Source organism: Salvelinus sp. IW2-2015, linkage group LG23, assembly GCF_002910315.2.
Source record: "Salvelinus sp. IW2-2015 linkage group LG23, ASM291031v2, whole genome shotgun sequence".
NCBI classification, from domain to species: Eukaryota; Metazoa; Chordata; class Actinopteri; order Salmoniformes; family Salmonidae; genus Salvelinus; species Salvelinus sp. IW2-2015.
This window is the reverse complement of record NC_036863.1, coordinates 10,509,234-10,526,959: the sequence shown is the minus strand read 5'-3', so window position 1 is coordinate 10,526,959 and position 17,726 is coordinate 10,509,234. Positions and strand designations below refer to the sequence as shown.

General features: G+C 43.0%; 1 protein-coding gene and 1 long non-coding RNA gene across 2 annotated transcripts in view; both read right to left on the bottom strand.

Annotated features, from left to right (window-relative positions):
* Nucleotides 1–17,726, bottom strand: part of LOC111950595 (double C2-like domain-containing protein beta) — a 179,288-nt gene that overhangs the window by 131,700 nt on the left and 29,862 nt on the right.
* Nucleotides 14,213–16,469, bottom strand: LOC139022876 (uncharacterized). Its single transcript, XR_011473943.1, has 4 exons — nucleotides 15,051–16,469; nucleotides 14,773–14,811; nucleotides 14,656–14,681; nucleotides 14,213–14,426 (listed from the first exon to the last, which is right to left on the bottom strand). It is a non-coding gene; the product is annotated as an uncharacterized lncRNA (long non-coding RNA).

Genomic DNA, 17,726 nt, shown 5'->3' with positions numbered 1-17,726 from the left:
AAAACAGGCTTTTCACAATATTTCAAATACAATCGAAAAACACAGGTTGGAAAGCAAATGGCTCCTGCTGAAAAGACTATGCTGTAGGCTACCAAAATATTTGATCAACTTCCAAATATTGTTTTACAAAATAAAGTAAAACAAGAGATATAGGCTTTTGCAACAAGCGCATCGGCCATCACCAGTGAGTGAGCTGTGCATCATTGGGTGACTCAGTGAAACTGGAAAGCATTTTTAGGACTAGAATTTCCTCCTCATATTGTACCCTACAATATCTGTCTCCACACACCTAAGCTATTTATGGATTCAAGTCGTTTTTATTGATCTCAGATTTTCAGTTTGTCAGTGCCAAAGTGGGCTTCCATCTCGATCTTTAGTGCAATATAAAAAAATATTCGGCCTCCAGTTATGTAAAATTAGGTAGAATTGCATGAAATGCGTTCATAAAAGGCCAAATTTTTTCCTGGATCCTAGGCTACAAAAAATGATCCCCATGTGTGCAACTTCTGTAAGTGCCTCTACTGTTCTAGGGCTCCCAAGTGGCGCAGCGGTCAAAGGCACTGCGGTCTAAGGTACCTCTTGCACTGCATCTCAGTGCACTGCATTTTTGTTTAGGCACCCCCCGATTTACAAATTAAGTACTGGTCGTGTGTGGTGTCCGGGTCTGCCAATGGGCCTGGAGGGTGTGTGTGTGTATGTCCACACTGAATAATTATTTACTGTGTATCTACCGTACATGCATTTATGTATTTTGTGTGTGTGTATGGTTCTGGTGTCACCCTACAGACTATGCATGGCCACATGTCAAAGGCCCATGGAAATAGACAGCCTATCTTCGAAGGGAGCCCCGGGCATTACTGGGAATCAGGAAAAGAGGGGAATGGATGAGGTGGACAAAACCCAATCACCATCAAATGTCCCACCATATTGGGCCAGACTTGATCTAATATGATCTCAAGAACAAATAAATGGGTGGGTGTAGAGGGACTATGCAATGGCCAGAAACGCCTGCAGTCACATTAGAAAAAGGGTGCGTTTGAGAAATGAAAGAACCCACAGGGAAAAGCATGATATATGCTGCAGTTTCATATGAACTGTCCCTCAAGGCCCCTTAGGTTAATATACCCGTCTTACTCATGGGTGGCCTCTGTGTGTGTGTGTGTGTGTCTCTCTCTCTCTCTCTCTCTCCTGGTTATTTTTTGCTTCATTCACACTGGCCTGCCATATTGCTTTCTTATCTTATTTTATCAGATCACTGCTGATGAAGAAGACACCTCCAGACTATTGAGGTTCACACTCTGTCTTTACATTGGAGGAACAGAGGAAGGCACTGGCTCAAGTACAGTAATGGGTTAATGGGGTAAAGGGTGTTGTTAACCCATTGAGGGGTAAATTTGAATGACAAAGCCATACTTTTGGGTTTGCAATCCCATTCTAAAAGCTTACTCTACAAATATCTGTTCCCCCCCCTCCAAGTGTCTGTTTAGCTGAACAAACAATTGTTCCACCATTGATAGCAACCTGTAACATGTAATGGTTAAGTCTACTCTAGATAAAGCAAGACATGCTTCCATATGACAAGTTAGAGCTTTGAGACAAACTAATTTGGTCTGCTTACTTTCTTGTTTCGCAGCATCCAAATCCATTCTTCATGTGTTGAAAGTCTGGCTTAACTCAGACCCCATGCTGGCTGACATCACCACCCCTTCAGCTGTTGTCTGGGGTAGAGTCTTTATACAGTCCCTGTGTGTATGTGTGTGTGTGTACTTGTCTACATGTTCAGAGGAGTCAATGAGAGGAGTTGGCCGAAGCAAAAGTAGTCCAGACACAGGCCCACACACAAAGGCCCACACAGACAACCCCCCCCCCCTAAAATGATGTTGGAGGCGGCTTATAGTAGTGAAATTAACAAATTCTCTGGCAACAGCTCTGGTGGGCATTCCTGCAGTCAGCGTGCCAATTACACACTCCCTGAAAACTTGAGACATCTGTGGCATTGGGTAGTATGACAAAACTGCACATTTTAGAGTGGACTTTTAGAGTGGAACATTTCTGGGATCTTTTATTTCAGCTCATGAAACATGGGACCAACACTTTACATGTTGCATTTATATTTTTGTTCAGTGTACTTAAGTGCCTTTAATCCTTAAGAGTCTATTGATGCAGCCGTGCGTCAATCTAAGTAACATTAGAAAAAATGTTCAATCAAAATCTGTCAGTTTAAGCTAGAGATATTGCATGGGCTGCGTCTCAATCCACCGCCTCCGTCTATGTCGGCCTTCCGCATCTGTGGTGGAAGGTGGTCGAGCTACAGCAATGTTTGTCAGACCATGAAACTTCCCAAAAATCGGTCTTCTCATAAAAATATCTGTCCGAATGTTTTGGCCTACAGATTATTAAAGGGGAGACTCTCAGGAACACAATGGTGTTCTCCATTTTACTCCAGTGTCACGGGACTCGTCTGAAGGTAGCCCATACAAAAGAATGGAAGTGGTTAATGTGTGTCCCAAAAAATATACATATTTCCTGAGCTTTTTTTATACCTCCAAAATATATGACAGACATTTTAAAACCGTATTCCTTATGATAATTTGTTTTACTGTCTTTTTTGCCATTTATGAATGTGTTCTCAATGTGTTTATGGGCTATGGTAGTAAAGGCAAAATACAAGAAATAAAATGTTTGATAACTAAAAGGGTCCTAAAATTCGCCTGTTGTGTTGAGTGATGTAATATGGCACCGGAGAAGAAGGCTGACGTTCTACCTGTCCCCAACCGATTGTGTTGTTTTGTTCGTTTAAATTGCGTTGTTTGTAACTTATTTTTTAAACTTACTTTGTACATAATGTTGCCGCTACCGTCTCTTATGACCGAAAATAACTTCTGGACATCAGGTCTGCGATTACTCATCACGGGCTGGCAGAATCCTTTTTTTCCTTTAACGAGTCTGACGAGCTCGACACGAATGATATTCTGCTTTCTCGGGAACAGGCCCAGATCCCTGTAATTTGTGTGAAGAGGAGGACGGAGAAAAAGGGCCAGAGGGCAGGCTGCCTTCTGAGAATTACTAAGCGATCGAATAAACTCCCACTTCCTTTCATTCTGCTAGCAAATGTGCAATCTTGGGAGAATAAAATCAATGACCTACGAGGAAGATTAAATTACCAACGGGATATTCAAAACTGTAATATCTTATGCTTCAGTCGTGGATGAACAACGACACTATCAACATACAGCTGGTTGGTTATACGCTGTAACGGCAGGATAGAACAGCGGCGTCTGGTGAGACAAGGGGCGGCGGACTATGTATTTTTGTAAATAACAGCTGGTAAACAATATCTAAGGAAGTCTCGAGCTATTGCTCGCCTGTGGTGGAGTATCCCATGATAACCTGTAGACCACACTATCTACCTAGAGAGGTTTCATCTGCATTTTTCGTAGCTGTTTACATTACCGCCACAGACTGAGGCTGGAACTAAGACAGCATTGAATGAGCTGTATTCCACCATAAGCAAACAAGAAAACGTTCACCTAGAGGCGGCGCTCCTAGTAGCCGGGGACTTTAATGCAGGGAAACAGTCTCTATGGGGGTGCCACAGGGTTCAATTCTCGGGCCGACTCTTTTCTCTGTATATATCAATGATGTTGCTCTTGCAGCGGGTGATTATTTGATCCACCTCTACGGAGACGACACCATTCTGTATACATTTGGCCCATCTTTGGATACTGTGTTAACAAACCTCCAAACGAGTTTCAATGCCATACAACACTCCTTCCGTGGCCTCCAACTGCTCTTAAACGCAAGTAAAACTAAATGCATGCTCTTCAACCAAACTCTGCCCGCACCCGCCCGCCTAGCATCACTACTCTGGACGGTTCTGACTTAGAAAATGTGGACAACTATAAATAGCTAGGTGTCTGGTTAGACTATAAACTCTCCTTCCAGACTCATATTAAGCATCTCCAATCCAAAATTAAATTTAGAATTGGCTTCCTATTTTGCAACAAAGCCTCCTTCACTCATGCTGCCAAACATACCCTCGTAAAACTGACTATCCTGCCGATCCTTGACTTCGGCGATGTCATTTACAAAATAGCCTCCAAATTGGATGCAGTCTATAACAGTGCCATCCGTTTTGTCACCAAAGCCCCATATACTACCCACCATTGCGACCTGTACGCTCTCGTTGGCTGGTCCTCGCTACATATTCGTCGCCAAACCCACTGGCTCCAGGTCATCTATAAGTATTTCCTAGGTAAAGCTCCGCCTTATCTCAGCTCACTGGTCACCATAGCAACACCCACCCGTAGCACGCGCTCCAGCAGGTATATTTCACTGGTCATCCCCAAAGCCAACACCTGCTTTGGCCGCCTTTCCTTCCAGTTCTCTGCTGCCAATGACTGGAACGAATTGCAAAAATCACTGAAGTTGGATACTTGTATCTCCCTAACTAACTTCAAGCATTGGCTGTCAGAACAGCTTAACCGATCGCTGCAGCTGTACAGTCGTGGCCAAAAGAATAGAGAATGACACAAAAATCAATTTCCACAAAGTTTGCTGCTTCAGTGTCTTTAGGTATTTTTGTGAGATGTTACTATGGAATACTGAAGTATAATTACAAGCATTTCATAAGTGTCAAAGGCTTTTTATTGACAATTACATGAAGTTTACATGATGCAAAGAGTCAATATTTGCAGTGTTGACCCTTCTTTTTCAAGACCTCTGCAATCCGCCCTGGCATGCTGTCAATTAACTTCTGGGCCACATCCTGACTGATGGCAGCCCATTCCTGCATAATAAATGCTTCGAGTTTGTCAGAATTTGTGAGTTTTTGTTTGTCCACCCGCCATTTGAAGGTTGACCACAGGTTCTCAATGGGATTAAGGTCTGGGAGTTTCCTGGCCATGGATCCAAAATATCGATGTTTTGTTCCCCAAGCCACTTAGTTATCACTTTTGCCTAATGGCAAGGTGCTCCATCATGCTGGAAAAGGCATTGTTCGTCACCAAACTGTTCCTGGATGGTTGGGAGAAGTTGCTTTCGGAGGATGTGTTGGTACCATTCTTTATTCATGGCTGTGTTCTTAGGCAAAATTGTGAGTGAGCCCACTCCCTTGGCTGAGAAGCAACCCCACACATGAATGGTCTCATGACGCTTTACTGTTGGCATGACACAGGACTGATGGTAACGCTCACCTTGTCTTCTCCGGACAAGCTTTTTTCCGGATGCCCCAAACAATCGGAAAGGGGATTCATCAGAGAAAATTACTTTACCCCAGTCCTTAGCAGTCCAATCACTGTACCTTTGCAGAATATCAGTCTGTCACTGATGTATTTCCTGGAGAGAAGTGGCTTCTTTGCTGCCCTTCTTGACACCAGGCCATCCTCCAAAAGTCTTCGCCTCACTGTCCGTGCAGATGCACTTGCACCTGCCTGCTGCCATTTCTGAGCAAGCTCTGTACTGGTGGTGCTCCGATCCCGCAGCTGAATCAACTTTAGGAGACGGTCCTGGCGCTTGCTGGACTTACTTGGGCGCCCTGAAGCCTTCTTCACAACAATTGAACCGCTCTCCGTGAAGTTCTTGATGATCCGATAAATGGTTGATTTAGGTGCAATCTTACTGCCAGCAATATCCTTGCCTGTGAAGCCCTTTTTGTGCAAAGCAATGATGACGGCACATGTTTCCTTGCAGGTAACCATGGTAGACACCCTCCTTTCGAAGCTTCCAGTCTGTTATTCGAACTCAATCAGTATGACAGAGTGATCTCCAGCCTTGTTCTCGTCAACACTCACACCTGTGTTAACGAGAGAATCACTGACATGATGTCAGCTGGTCCTTTTGTGGCAGGGCTGAAATGCAGTGGATATGTTTTTTGGGGACAGTTTATTTGCATGGCAAAGAGGGACATTGCAATTAATTGCAATTCATCTGATCACTCTTCATAACATTCTGGAGTATATGCAAATTACCATCATACAAACTAAGGCAGCAGACTTGGTGAAAATGTATATTTGTGCCATTCTCAAAACGTTTGGCCACAACTGTACACAGCCCATCTGTAAATAGTTTGTTTATCCCATGTGTAACTCTGTGTTGTTTTTTGTCAGACTGCTTTGCTTTATCTTGGTCAGGTCACAGTTGTAAATGAGAACTTGTTCTCAACTGGCCTACCTGGTTAATTAAATACAGGTCAAATAAAAAAATACAAATAAATCTGTTTTACCAAATTTCTATCAGCATGTTAAATGTGCAACCAGAGGGGGAAAAAAAACACTGGACCACCTTTACTCCACAAACAGAGACGCATACAAATCTCTCCCTCACCTCCAAATTGGCAGATCTGACCATAATTCTATCCTTCTGATTCCTGTTAACAAGCTAAAATTAAAGCAGGATGCACCAGTGACAAGATCAAAACAAAGTGGTCAGATGAAGCAGATGCTAAGCTATAGGACTGTTTTGCTAGGACAGACTGAGATATGTTCCGGGATTACTCCGATGGCATTAAGGAGTACACCACATCAGTCATTGGCTTCATCAATAAGTGCATCGATGACATTGTCCCCACAGTGACTGTACGTACAGTTGAAGTCGGAAGTTTACACACACCTTAGCCAAATATATTTAAACTCAGTTTTTCGCAATTCCTGACATTTAATCAGAGTAAAAATTCCCTGTCTTAGGTCAGTTAGGATCACCACTTTATTTTAAGAATGTGAAATGTCAGAATAATAGTAGAGAGAATVATTTATTTCAGCTTTTATTTCTTTCATCACATTCCCAGTGGGTCAGAAGTTTACATACACTCAATTAGTAATTGTTAGCATTGCCTTTAAATTGTTTAACTTGGGTTAAATGTTTCGGGTAGCCTTCTACAAGCTTCCCACAATAAGTTTGGTGAATTTTGGCCCAATCCTCCTGACAGAGCTGGTGTAACTGAATCAGGTTTGTAGGCCACCATGCTCGCACATGCTTTTTCAGATCTGCCTTTCTATAGGATTGAGGTCTTTGTGATGGTCACTCCAATACCCCAAGCATACCTTTGGAAGTATGCTTGGGGTCATTGTCCATTTGGAAGACCCACTTGCAACCAAGCTTTAACTTCCTGACTGATGTCTTGAGATGCTGCTTCAATATATCCACATAATTTTTCTCCCTCATGAAGCCATCTATTTTGTGAAGAGCACCAGTCCCTCCTGCAGCAAAGTACCCCCACAACATGATGCTGCCACCCCTGTGCTTCACGGTTGGGATGGTGTTCTTCGGCTTGCAAGCGTCCCCCTTTTTCCTCCAAGCATAACGATGGTCATTATGCCCAAACAGTTCTATTTTCGTTTCATCAGACCAGAGGAAATTTCTCCAAAAAGTATGATCTTTGTCCCCATGTGCAGTTGCAAACCTTAGTTTGGCTTTTTTTATGGCGGTTTTGGAGCAGTGGCTTCTTTCTTGCTGAGCGGCCTTTCAGGTTATGTCGATATAGGACTCGTTTTACTGTGGGTATAGATACTTTGTTTCCTTCAGCATCTTCATAAGGTCCTTTGCTGTTGTTCTGGGATTGATTTGCACTTTTCGCACCAAAGAACGTTCATCTCTAGGAGACAGAACGTGTCTCCTTCCTGAGCGATATGACAGCTGCGTGGTCCCATGGTGTTTATACTTGTGTACTATTGTTTGTACAGATGAACGTGGTACCTTCAGGCGTTTGGAAATTGCTCCCAAGGATGAACCAGACATGTGGAGGTCTCCAATTATTTTCCTGAGGTCTTGGCTGATTTCTTTTGATTTTTTCCATGATGTCAAGCAAAGAGGCACAGAGTTTGAAGGTAGGCCTTGAAATACATCCACAGGTTCACCTCCAATTTACTCAAATTATGTCAATTAGCCTATCAGAAGCTTCTAAAGCCATGGCATCATTTTCTGGAATTTTCCAAGCTGTTTAAAGGCACAGTCAACTTAGTGTATGTAAACTTCTAACCCACTGGAATTGTGATACAGTGAATTATAAGTGAAATAATCTGTCTGTAAACAAATGTTGGAAAGATTACTTGTGTCATGCACAAAGTAGATGCCCTAACAGACTTGCCAAAACTACGGTTTGTTAGCAAGACATCTGTGGAGTGGTTTAAAAACGAGTTTTTATGACTCCAACACAAGTGTATGTAAACTTCCGACTTCAACTGTACATACCCCAACCAGAAGCCATGGATTACAGGCAACATCCACACTGAGCTAAAGGGTAGAGCTGCCACTTTCAAGGAGCGGGACTCTAACCTGGAAGCGGATAAGAAATCTCGCTATGCCCTCCGACGAACCATCAAACAGGCAAGCGTCAATACAGGACTAAGATCGAATCATTCTATACTGGCTCTGATGGTCGTCGGATGTGGCAGGGCTTGCAAACCATTACAGACTACAAAGGGAAGCACAGACGAGAGCTGCCCAGTGACACGAGCCTACCAGACGAGCTAAACTACTTCTATGCTCGCTTTGAGGCAAATGGCACTGAAACATGCATGAGAGCACCAGCTTTTCCGGAAGACTGTGTGATCACGCTCTCTGCAGCCAATGTGAGTAAGACCTTTAAACAGGTCAACATTCACAAGGCCACACGGATTACCAGGACGTGTACTGCGAGCATGTGCTGACCAACTGGCAAGTGTCTTCACTGACATTTTCAACCTCTCCCTGTCCAAGTCTGTAATACCAACATGTTTCAAGCAGACCACTATAGTGCCTGTGCCCAAGAACACGAAGGTAACCTGCCTAAATGACTACCGACCCGTAGCACTCACGTCTGTAGCCATGAAGGCTGGTCATGGCTCACATCAACACCATTATTCCAGAAACCCTAGACCTACTCCAATTTGCATACCGCCCCAACAGATCCACAGATGATGCAATCTCTATTGCACTCCACACCGCCCTTTCCCATCTGGACAAAAGGCACACCTATGTGAGAATGCTATTCATTTACTACAGCTCAGCGTTCTACACCATAGTGCCCTCAAAGCTCATCAATGAGCTAAGGACCATGGGACTAAACACCTCCCTCTGCAACTGGATCCTGGACTTCCTGACGGGCCGCCCCCAGGTGGTAAGGGTAGATAACAACACATCCGCCACGCTGATCCTCAACACAGGGGCCCCTCAGGGGTGCGTGCTCAGTCCCCTCCTGTACTCCCTGTTCAGTCATGACTGCACAGCCAGGCACGACTCCAACACCATCATTAAGTTTGCTGATGACACAACAGTGGTAGGCCTGATCACCGACAACGACAAGACAGCCTATAGAGAGGAGGTCAGAGACCTGGCCGTGTGGTGCCAGGACAACAACCTCTCCTCAATGTTATCTTTAATTACTTGTTACTTTTATTTCTTATTCTTATCCATATTTATTTTAACTGCATTGTTGGTTAGGGGCTCATAAATAAGCATTTTACTCTAAGGTCTACACCTGTTTTATTCGGCGCATGTGACTAATACAATTTGATTTGATAATTCTAAATCGAATAGCTAAATGATCCATGGTATGACAATCTTAAAACAATTCCATATACTTAGTACCCCCCCAACATCGCCTTAGACTTTTAGAGGTTTAATACCCGAGTCAGACTAAACAAACATCATTACTGTCCTGAAACACCTGTTATAACATACCGTAAAACTTTAATTAAATGCTGCCCCTTTTAATAGCTGGGCAACGGCACACATTTCAGCAAATAAACACCCATTTTAAATAAACACCGGGTCTAAACTAATTGATGACAAGGTTACCATGAATTGTTTATCAGGTTTAATGTTTGATTTATTACATTAAATAATTCAGTAATGACTAGAAAACATTCAGGCAATCACCAGCGGGAAACTGTTAACCATTGGCTGCTAACAGCTGAGAACAGCTACAGTAACTGGCAAGCACAAAAACAGTCAAAACTTCTGGAGTACAGAACCCCAGAAATCAGCTGATTGCCCTCTAATGGCCTAGATAAGAACTGACGAAAATGCACAGCCAAAGGTGGAGGATAGTTATTTTGACAAGGATTATTATTATTTTTAATAGAGGCATACTAAGACAAAAGAAACGTAACACTGTGTGTAAATGATAACACATTAGTGCAGTAAATAAAGAAATTGAATGAAATGCTGGAAGTCAATGCTGAAATTGAACAATTAACTATGCAAATGAGCAAAGGCTGTGTGCATTAAGGAAATAGATGCCTGGCTCAAATATAAGCCTGTCTCTAATAGCGCCTGTTGTGTTGAGTGATTTAACCAAATAAATACTATTAAATTAAGTTTTACGAGTACTACATTTTCTCAGGGTTCAGTCACTGGGAAGTAAAACAGACCTGCATCTGACCTCTTGTTTTAATGAAAGACACAGGTTTGATTTTTGCACATCAAATGAACTAGAAACCCTATAACCACCAACTCAGCTTCAGATAAGTCAGGACTCGCAGTGCCTTTGAAAATGCCTTAAAGTATGGATGGGTTATGTAAACAGCGAAGAGAAAGTGCTTTTCACTCAGTCTCGGTGGAGGCGTCTGACAAGGCCACCTATTTTGTATAGTTAGAGTGGTCTGTCAAACAGGAAAAAGAAGCCTTCCCAAGGATTGATCCCTTCCTCACTCACTCTGAGGGTTCAGAGGTATTTTCCACCCTCACTGTCCTACCGGTTTCAATCACAATGCCTCAAACTAATTCCCAAAAACTGATAGATATCCCTCCAAAAACAAGTCATGCATTTTCCCTCAGTCGCTGTCACCGGTGAACATTTGGATGCTGGATTGATGAGTCCTTATTATCATACAAATCAATACTGTCGGCTCTAAAGGCATGTGGCTGATGCCGGCAACACAACAAGTGTGTGCCAGTGCATAAAGCAGGCATCTTTCGCTCTGTCACCCGACTTGGCATTCTCCTGACTCACTTGGAAAAAACCACAACAGAAGATCTGCCGAGTCCTTGTTACACAAAACACTGCCGGCTCCCCTAGCTGCTTATTTCACCAACACACTACCCACGAACCAGGGAGATCATTTGGGAGTGCTTTGAATAATACCCCAATTAAAGCTAGCACAAACAGAAGCCAGGCGTATCCAAACCCCAGAAACCTGTGGGACCGGATGAATTACACTGGCGGGGTTAAGGCAGGGAACATGACTCATGATTAGTAAGACTTCCTCTCTGCGGCTCTATTAACGGGAGCCATGGGTGGCTGTGGTTTTTCACAGGAAGCAAACACCGGCGCAAGTGCAGATGAGCAGTCTGGAGAAAATGAAATTAGAGCTAAGAGGGGAGATAACTTGTTTTCATTAAATATTTCAAACAGACTGCTTTGAGGGTAAACAGTTTCAGCTGGAATGACCAATGTTAAAAAAGACTTGCTGGCCTTCTAGGCAGAGTTGCAAAGAAAAAGCCATATCTCAGACTGGCCAATAAAAATAAAATATTAAGATGGCCAAAAGAACACAGACACTGGACAGAAGAACTCTGCCTACAAGGCCAGCATCCCGGAGTTGCCTCTTCACTGTTGACGTTGAAACTGGTGTTTTGTGGGTACTATTTAATGAAGCTGCCAGTTGAGGACTTGTGAGGCGTCTGTTTCTCAAACTAGACACTCTAATGTACTTGTCCTCTTGCTCAGTTGTGCACCGGGGCCTCCCACTCTTTCTATTCTGGTTAGAGCCAGTTTGTGCTGTTCTGTGAAGGGAGTAGTACACAGCGTTGTACGAGATCTTTCAAAAACAAGGACATTTCTAAGTGACCCCAAACTTTGAACGGTAGTGTACGTATTTCAAATCTCAATTTCAAAAAATGTACTTCATAATTCATATTGAGTACGTACTGAGCTGGACTTTTGAAAAGGGAAAGGGAAGGAAGTCCTGTCGACATGTAAGGTTGATTTTATCCTTCCATAGACACATTTGACAGACACACTTGTGATCCCTGACATTCAGCTGGCTCTTTAACTGACAGCTAGCTCAATATGAGCTTACAAGTCAGGTGCAATCCACTCACCCCAGTCTCACTGCTGGTACCTGCTCACCAAGTCTCTCATGGCCGTCAGTGGCACCTCTAGCCGACCTCAACCTCATATCTTATTGTCTTCTTCTCTGTTTCTGGCTTACCTCTTTCATTTTATCTTTCCCCTTCTCTCTGTCTGGGGGAAAAAGGAAACCGCACACAGCCCTTCTCTCTGTCTACCTTGTTATCAGTCTTCGCTAGACCAAATCTCTCACAACAGAGTGGCACCTCCAGATCTTGCTGTCTCTCTCCCCCATTCTGTCCTCATGCCCACGTCCCTCTTTTTTCCTTTCTCCTTCATTTGAACTCTCTTTGTTTCTCTCTCTCTACTAGCAATAGATGCTAGCTTCATGTGAAGCATGTGGCATGAGTGAACCTGGAAATCTTTGGGAGGACCCTCTGAGGCCCAAAGCCTCTCTAAATTGTGGAGCGGTGTAGCGGCTAAATTTAGCCAAACAGATAGGCAGCACAACCATTGGGCCCCATTAAGTCTATGCTATTAACGTGCCTCTGGAGGGATTAGAACGCAGCTTACCACTGTGTATCAGCTGACTGGAGGAAATTTGACCCTCCAATACCGTGCTCAGATGTAACACAAATGCTGCTCTTGGATAAACAGTGTGATTTTTATTTGATTTTTTAAGCTGTCTTTGACCTTGACAGAGCTGTCGTTCGGTCCATTAAAGCAAAACCCTAGTCTCAGGTAGGATGTCTGACATTTCTGAAAACACAATTGGGGAGTAGCTTCAATCTATGTTCGCTGACTGACTGGTTCTTATAATGTGTGACATCACACAGGCTCACTGCAGCTACTCCATATGGTCCACTATTAAGACTAGGAATTTCTATTATTATTTTTTGGTATTTTACACCCTTTTTCTCACCAATTTCGTGATATCCAATTGCGATCTTGTCTCATGACTGCAATTCCCCAACGGGCTCGGGAGAGGCAAAGGTCGAGTCATGCATCCTCCAAAACATGACCTGCCAAACCGCGCTCCTTAACACCTGCTTGCTTAACCCATAAGCCAGCTGCACCAATGTGTCGGAATAAACACTGTTCAACTGACGAACGGCGTCAGCCTGCAGGCACCCGGCCCGCCACAAGGAGTCGCTAGAACACAATGAGCCAAGTAAAGCCCCCCTGGCCAAACTCTCTCCTAACTTGGACGATGCTGGGCCCACTGTGCGCCACCCTATGGGACTCCTGGTCATGGCCAGTTGTGGGACAGCCTGGGATCGAACCCGGGTCTGTAGTGATGTCTCAAGCACTGCGAAGCAGTGCCTTAGACCGCTGCGCCACTCGGGAGGCCCAACACTAGCAATTTCAATCATACGGAGTCATGTTAGATACAGTTGATCAAATTCCCTCTGATACCAACAACACTAGAATGAGGCAGTTGTCCTTCACACAAACAAGTTGCACTTCCTAATATCAAATAGTCTTGCACTTTGAAAATAAAAAGGCACAAATCCCGATACAACAACAGTCGTAGTCGATGGTAAACAATAGCTTTACATTGCAGCCACAAGATTATCTGGTCTGGGCATGCACACAGTACACTATCCAGCGATGCCAATCTCATTCTGTTAATGAGATCACAAGGTAGGTCTGACTGGCTCAGAATGAGCAGAAACGCCTAATCAGAGTAACAGAGTAGGTACAGTAATAGAAGGAGGAAATAGGAACTGAAAGGGGAGGGACTACATTATTACATTATTAATAAGGTGGAGAGGGTATGGAGACCAGTTCTCAAGGTCGACAGGGGTGCATTGGTAATGTATTATTTTTGCTGTACAAACACAGAGAGCATGTGGTATCTGAAGTTCATATCTGTCAACATGTCTTTCGTGATTCACTCATGAACACTAGTAGCTACATACAGTATAAAAAGATCTAAAATCAAAGATTCACTATTGATCTCGATTCGTATTGACTCTTTACCAAGGAGAATTCCACAGGTACACTCTAAAAAGAAAAGGTTCCTGGAGTATCCTTTAGGTGTTCTTCAAATTTAAACTGTGGGGGAACCCTTATAGGGTTCTTCAAAACAACCCCTTTTAATGGATCCTCGAAGAACCTTTTAAAGAACCTTTTTGGTGTTAATTTTTTAACTACCCCCACTCCCCTATTATTATTATTAATAATAATAATACGCATAACAATAACACAATATTTGGGTTCTCAGTGTTTATTATGATTTTAGTGGCAAAGCAGAATTAAAAAATCAAAATAATGAGGTAAACTCCCAGCAGAGCCCCAAGTCCAATGGGTATATCTTCTGGCGTGTTGATATTAATGTGTTGATGTTCTCCGTATCCATAGCCAGAATGATTTTGCAGTGCATGGTGATCGAACAGGTTTCCTGATATATTCAGAGGTGTAGGGAGGGTGAAGTCTGTGAATCCCCAAAATAGTAATTATACAGATGATTAACAAAACATGCACACGACAGAATTCATACCTTGTTTTCTGTGGTGAATGTGAATTTAAAAAACTGTTATGATAGTGGTTTTTAAACACACACCTTGTCCATAATGTAGAGTCCTATGGGATATTCATTGAAGTGGTAAGGGAGGAGGATGATAAATGTGATCTGAATAACATACCAATACCAACTGACATACCTTTGTATGCCTCCTTGTCTGTATACCTGCAGACACAGACACAAAAGTGAGCAGTTCAGTCATCTGCACCCAAAACAGCTAGCCTTCAACATGTTCTTATAGTCTATATATTCTTACCTCTTTGTTGATTGATATCCATTCAATTGTGTCCATTTTCTGTTTTAGAAAGATTTGTACAAATATGAAAAGATAGATGGTATCCTCATAAAACAATATCAAATTAGATCATACAAGGGACAAACCTTACCTTAAATTGAGGAGATCTTTCTCATTAGGAAACTAGCAGTATTTCGTTTTTTAATGTATTATTTCTTACATTGTTAGCTCAGAAAATCTTAAGTGTTATTACATACAGCTGGGAAGAACTATTGGATATCAGAGCGACGTCAACTTACCAACATTACGACCAGGAATACGACTTTCCCGAAGCAGATACTTTGTCCGAATCACCCAGGGCATTTGAACTGATTCCAGAAGCTGACCCAAAACAACGTTGCCGCAGAAGAGGAAGATGGAGCGGCCTTCTGGTCAGACTTCAGAGGTAGGCACACCACCCACCGCTTCTGAGTATATTACTCGCTAATATCCAGTCTCTAGATAACAAGGTAGCCAAAATTAGGGCAAGGGTTAAATTCCAGAAAGACATCAGGGATTGTAACATGCTCGGTTTCAGGGAAACATGGCTCTCTCGGGATATGCTGTCTGAGTCAGTATAGCCCCCAGGATTCTTTGTGCGACTGAAATAAACATCTCTCCAGGAAGAAGAAGGCCGGAGGTGAATGTTTCATAATTAACGACTCACGGTGTAATTGTAACAGCATACAGGAACTCAAGTCCTTTTGTTCACCTGACCTAGAATTCCTCACAATCTAATGCCGACTGTATTATCTCCCAAGAAAATTCTCGTTGGTTATTGTCACAGCCGTGTATATCCCCCTCAAGCCGATACCACGACGGCCCACAAGGAACTTCACTGGACTTTATGCAAACTGGAAACCATATATCCTGAGGCTGCATTTATTGAAGCTGGGGACTTTAACAAAGCAAATTTGAGAACAAGGCTACCTAAATTCTATCAGCATATTGATTTTAGCATTCACGCTGGCAAAACACTGGATCACTGCTACTCTAACTTCCTCAATGCATACAAGGCCCTACTCCGCCCTCCCTTCGGCAAATCTGACTACGACTCCATTTCGCTCCTCCCTTCCTATAGGCAGAAACTCAAACAGGTTGTACCTGTGATAAGGACTATTCAACGGTGGTCTGACCAATCGGAATCCACGCTTCAAGATTGTTTTGATCACGCGGACTGGGACATGTTCCGGGTAGACTCAGAGAATAATATTGATTTACAGTGGCTTGCGAACGTATTCACTCCCTGTGGCATTTCAATTTTTTTTGCCTTACAACCTGGAATTAAAATAAATTTTGGGGGGGTTTGTATCATTTGATTTACACAACATGCCTACCACTTTGAAGATCAAAATATTTTTTATTGTGAAACAAACAAGAAATAAGACACAAAAACTGAAAACTTGAGCGTGCATAACTATTCACCCCCCAAAGTCGATACTTTGTAGAGCCACCTTTTGCAGCAATGACAACTGCAAGTCTCCTGGGGTATGTTTCTATAAACTTGGCACATCTAGCCACTCTAATTTGTGCCCATTCTTCAAGGCAAAACTTCTCCAGCTCCTTCAAGTTGGATGGGTTCCGCTGGTGTACAGCAATCTTTAAGTCATACCACAGATTCTCAATTGGATTGAGGTCTGGGCTTTGACTAGGCCATTCCAAGACATTTAAATGTTTCCCCTTAAATCACTTGATTGTTGCTTTAGCAGTATGCTTAGGGTCATTGTCCTGCTGGGAGGTAAACCTCTGTCCCAGTCTCAAATCTCTGGAATACTGAAACAGGTTTTCCTCAATAATTTCCCTGAATTTAGCGCCATCCATCATTCCTTCTTCTGACCAGTTTACCAGTCCCTGACGATTTAAAACATCCCCACAGCATGATGCTGCCACCACCATGCTTCACAATGGGGATGTTGTTCTCGGGGTGATGAAAGGTGTTGGGTTTGCGCCAGACATAGCATTTTCCTTGATGGCCAAAAAGCTCAATTTTAGTCTCATCTGACCAGATTACCTTCTTCCATAGGTTTGGGGAGTCTCCCACATGCCTTTTGGCGAACACCAAACGTTTGCTTATTTTTTTCTTTAAGCAATAGCTTTTTTCTGGCCACTCTTCCGTAAAGCCCAGCTCTGTGGAGTGTACGGCTTAAAGTGGTCCTATGGACAAATACTCCAATCTCCGCTGTGGAGCTTTGCAGCTCCTTCAGGGTTATCTTTGGTCTATTTGTTGCCTCTCTGATTAATGCCCTCCTTGCCTGGTCCATGAGTTTTGGTGGGCGGCCCTCTCTTGGCAGGTTTGTTACGGTGCCATATTCTTCCCATTTTTTAATAATGGATTTAATGGTGCTCTGTGGGATGTTCAAAGTTTCTGATATTTTTTTTATAACCCAACCCTGATCTGTACTTCTCCACAACTTTGTCCCTGACCTGTTTGGAGAGCTCCTTGATCTTCATAGTGCCGCTTGCTTGGTGCTGCCCCTTGCTTAGTGGTGTTGCTGACTCTGGTGCTTTTCAGAACAGGTGTATTATATACTGAGATCATGTGACAGATCATGTGACACTTAGATTGCACACAGGTGGATTTTATTTAACTAATTATGTCACTTCTGAAGGTAATTGGTTGCACCAGATCTTATTTAGGGGCTTCATAGCAAAGGGGGAGAATACATATGCACGCAACACTTTTCCGTTTTTTTTTTACATTTCACTTCACCAATTTGGACTATTTTCCATTACATGAAATACAAATACAAATCCATTTAAATTACAGGTTGTGATGCAACAAAATAGGAAAAACACCAAGGGGGATGAATACTTTTACAAGGCACTGTTTTTGCTGAGTCAGTGAGTGAGTTTATAAGGAAGTGCATAGGAGATGTTGTACCCACTGTGACTATTAAAACCTACCCTAACCAGAAACCGTGGATAGATGGCAGAAT